Raw genomic sequence first — 4,825 nt, 5'->3', positions numbered from 1 at the left:
ATGGAATGTGCATGTGTTGAAATAAGAAATGTTTACTCCATTGGTGAAAATTATTGCTGCAAAAAGAGACTGAAAATTACCTGCAAGAGTAGCAGTTTAACCAATTGGAAGCCCAGGTTGCATTACTTACTAGCTGGCTAAGATTGATCAAGATCTTTGTGTTCTCTGAACCTCGGTCTTCATTTTCAAGAAATGGGCATAAAATAAAGCATCCTTCAGGTCATGTGATAATTGAAGGTAACACACCAAGTGCCAAGCATGCGGTTGGAAGCGTAGTAAGCCTCTGTGTGCTTCTTGTTAAGTGACTGACTTCTTTTCCAGGGAGCAAGAGTTGAGTCAGACTTTGCTCCATCCTCTCCTCCACCTGCACCAAACACTGGGCTCAAGACAGGGTGGTTGAATCTCTGGGAGGAGCAAGCATTCAGATAGTCAGATGGCACGTGCAGATATTAAATAGCTGAGGGAGAGGAAATGTTCATTTCCAAAGAAGTCTACAGTGTTTATAGTTCAACATGGGCACTGACAGATAGGAAAACTTGAAAGAGTAAAAACAGATTTAGAAAATTAGGAAATGTAGTGGTTGATTGATTGTCTCAACTTGAGACATTTAGAAGCTTAACTAAATGGGGTTAGCAACTCTACACCCAAGGGTGTGGAAGACCCACCCTAAGCCGGCTCATCACCTGGAGGGATAGCAGGGGAGGAGGAAGGAGGAATGCCTTGCATTCTTGGGAGAAGCTCCAGTCTTCACCTTTGGTTTGAACCTCGTCTCCTGGCTTCCAGTGTAGACTCCAGCTCTCTGGCACAGACTCTTTAGCCTTTCATTGTAGAGCCTTCGGCCTTCTGTTGCAGACCCATCAGCCTGCTGGTGTGGACTTGTACAAGACACTAGGGTGAACTCCAGACCTTGGACTGAATCCTTCGGCCTCCAGTGCCAGACACCCTCTGCACGCTTCCCCATTGGACTCTGTGGCTGACCACCATCAGCCAATCTTGCGGTGTCATTTCTTGTATATCTGTATATCTCATTATTTTTGTTCTCTCTAGTAAAACCCTGACTAATACAGGAAAGAAAAAGGTAAAAAGTCTAGGAAAGGAGAAGGAAGAAATGAAGTCTCAGGTTTGATTTGAGCCCCTAATGCTGGCCTGTAATATGTTTCCCACTGCGTTTTCCTTTGGGAACTCAGCCCTCCTCATCACAGTGTTTAGTGAGTCATGGAGGCTGTGTTTACGAGCAGCTAAGTGTTTACTCAGCTACAGTGAGTAGACACCTGGACTCCTTAGAGCTCCTTACAACTTGAGGGTCAGAGGGCTGGGGGTTCAGGTCCTGGAACAAGCACCTGCCTGGAAAGTGCAAGGTCACGAGTTTGACCTCTGGTGTCAAAAGAACAAGAAAACAAAACAAAACAAAACAAAAAAACCCTTGAGGGTATCCTTTCTTAAGAAGCAACAGCAAAAAAAAGACCCTCTCTTTTTTTGTTGAAGATGAACCAAAGAGGGTATCCTAGAGTATAGAAGCTGAAATTATTTGGGGCTACACAAGAAGAGCCCCAAATGACTTAAGAGGACAAAATTATTAGTTCCTATTAGAGCCGGACGATGGAATAAGAATCCTATTGTTATCATTAAAATACTTGGATCCAGCCACACCTGAGGCTGAGAATGCCTTGAACATTTTAGTTTCTTGAGTCAAATTCTCTTTCAATGTATTCAACTTGATGTGGGTGTCTAACCCGTGCAATTGAAATGATCCAGACTCGTGCAGATAAATTATCTTTGTCCCAAAGTAGGACTCCAATAAAGTCAAAACCATGGATTACAAATCCTTAGCTACACAAAATACCATTTATGAATGCCTACGCGGTCAGGACCTTAACAATCATGGCCACTGCCCCTTGGCATAGCTCTTCCATAAAAACTTGTGATTATTCAATCCACTCTCCGATCCTATTTTTTTAAAGTAAGATAAATAAAACATCCAAAATTCCAATACCAGCTCCTTCTCTTGGTCTTTTGAAATGAGTTTTGTGTGTTGGCTACTATTCTTTGTGCCAGAAGGAAGAAAAACACGTATACAAGAGAACCTGCCCACAGATCAATCTTTATTCTATTTCAAACCCTGCAAGATTTTCCCGGTATTCCAAAGGTCTCCTTTCTTGACTGAAATACTACATTTATTTAATAAAGCAGGTAGGATTTACTATCTGGGTGGGTAAGCACCTTTTTCTCTTTCACAAGATAGATGACGGCTGCCGGCGGCCTTTCCCCGCCCCCTCACTGCTTTATTTCTGCTCTCTTTTGCTAGGACTGCACGACTTCACCCTTCACAACTGAATTACCAAACTGAACCAAAGGAAGATTGCCCCTCTGAGGGTGCTGCGGAGGTGGCAGGCTTTATCCTCTTTTAAAGACCACTTTAAAGAACTAGAAAAAAATGCTATCAAGTTTGATTTTACATGATACCCGATTATTCCTTTGGGGGACCTACTGCACTTCCCCCTCCCAATGCACAAATGCACATGTGCGTGTGCACACACACACACACACACACACACACACACCTCTCAGATGAACTTGTGAGGACAGGAAATAGGAAATCAGGTGGTGGGGACAACTGCATTCTCCAGCTATCGCCAACGTAGATTCACCAGAGGAAGACAAAGAATAAACCAGCAGATTTCTGTCCTTTGGCTTAAAATGAGTTAAGGAGCCCACCATGTTTTCAACAGTCTGCCTGTGGAGGAGAGAAAGCGTCTGGGCGAGGAAGGAAAGCGGTTTGTTTTCATTTACTGCCAGCAAGGCAGAAGGTGAGGGGTCCTCTCTCGACATCTTCACCCATCAGCTTGGGCAGCAAGCCAGTTTGCACTCTGGCTGAAAACTCCAATTAAAAATGTATGACTTTGGTCTTCCAGAGAAGAGGGGCCAAAAGTCACTGCTGGGCTCTGCAAAGACTCGAGGCAGCGAGAGTGAGTGGAGCCCTCTGCCTACCTCGCTGGCCAGCCGCTGTCTGGGAAACAGCAGTGCCCACGCTGGGCAGACAGCAGGGAAGAGCCAAAGGCTTCCTCCCAGCCTGGACCAGAGCACACAGCCCCGTCATGAACCCCAAACTATGGTTCCATAGCGGGACACTTCACATGCTTAAACAACAATCTTTAAGCCCACGTAACCTCTCCAGGGGCTTGTATGCAGGTACTTGTTTCCTTATTCACAAACACATACACACAGAGGGGCAAGTTCTTTTTATTAGTACACATTCGCAGTTTACAATGTTTACATTCTTTGTGGGGTGTCAGTACTTACACAGAACTCATCTCCATTCCTTTTTCATCCCCTTTCCTCCTATTCCTCTACCTCCTCCACCTCTGGGTCCTTTTCCCCTCTGAGAAACCTATCTCCCTGCTTTCTCTTCTCTATCCTCTATTTCATTCTTTATTTTACTCCGGGTTTCTGACATAAGAGCTGCCATGTGATATTTAAGCTCATGTGTCTGATTTATTATGACATCTCCCCCAGTGGTGCTCTTCCTGTCTCAGGCTATGATTTGTCAGAGCATGTGGAGGTATTTCTTTCATCTCCTTTCGTGCCTTCACATCTCTGCTCCCTCTGGGCATGACTGTCTTGGTCTCACTCATCTGCACATCCCCAGAAGTTGGAGGATGATAAGAACCTGTATATTTGTTGAATGAAAGACTATACAAATAAACAGACTAAACACCATCCTACTTTTCATCTTGTACATATCTAAAATTACTGAGAATCTTCCTTGGCCCCCTCTCTTTACTTCTCCCATAAGAATCCTTTTCCATAACGCACTATGATCAGTGGAGATTTTTTCTAGTCATACATATCAAACGGACCTTCTGCCCAGTCTCCCTTTTGCAAAGCACAGCCATGCTTCAGAGATCTGTTTCTCCAGCAAGTAATGATACTTGCTTCTCTATGTTACACTGAGAAATTCTACTCTGCCCCTAAGCTTTCATTTGAGCATTCATCAAAACTAAAGAATCTATGTTAGTATGGGCAATTTATGGAGATAAACTAGACTGAGTCTAATCTCTCATCCCCATGGTTTATCAAAATCCTTCTTCCAGATGTCCAGAATTCTTCCCCTGAGTGAAGTACAGGTAAGTGAATGTGATCCACTGGTGATCTCTAAGTTTTAATGCTCAAACTCAGTACCCCTAAAGTATGACCATGTCTATGACCACCTCATTAATTCACTCAGAACTGATTAACCCAGAGGAACAATTATTTTTTATGTCAGTGGCCATTATCTACGAATCCATCAGAATCCTCCTCTGACTTGGTTGCAGAAAGTTTTCTAAAATGTTTACTTTCCTTTATAATTTTATTTTATTCTTCATCAATTAATTTTTCTTTACTACTGACCCCAATGATCCTCGCATTCTGCCAAGTAATTTCAGCTTTCCAGTGAGAGTAGGACCTAGTGACTTTCTTCTAATGAATAGACTATAACAGAAATCATCAGCTGTCACCTCTGAGATCGCTTTGCAAAAGTTGTCAGTTTGGTCTTCCTGAACAGTCTGCTGTTGGCATTGTGAGTTCAGCTGCACACCCTAATGAAGCTGGCAGTCACAAGCGGAAAGCACGGTTGAGAAATAACTGGGGCTGATTTCAGTCAACCACCAGTGAAGAACCAGGGCTTTCAGTCCAGAAATGTCGGAGAGATGGGTCTAGCCAACACCATGTGAGCGAGCTGAGATGGACCCTTCCCTGAGGAGCCTTCGCATGAGACCCTGACCTTGCTTCACACCCTGACTGCAGCCTGGAGAGAGACTGGAGCCACAGGCTAAATTGGTCTCAG

Source organism: Cavia porcellus, unplaced genomic scaffold (genome assembly GCF_034190915.1).
Source record: "Cavia porcellus strain 051 isolate PalLab524CR breed Dunkin Hartley unplaced genomic scaffold, mCavPor4.1 scaffold_5, whole genome shotgun sequence".
NCBI classification, from domain to species: Eukaryota; Metazoa; Chordata; class Mammalia; order Rodentia; family Caviidae; genus Cavia; species Cavia porcellus.
This window is presented reverse-complemented; position numbering follows the sequence as displayed.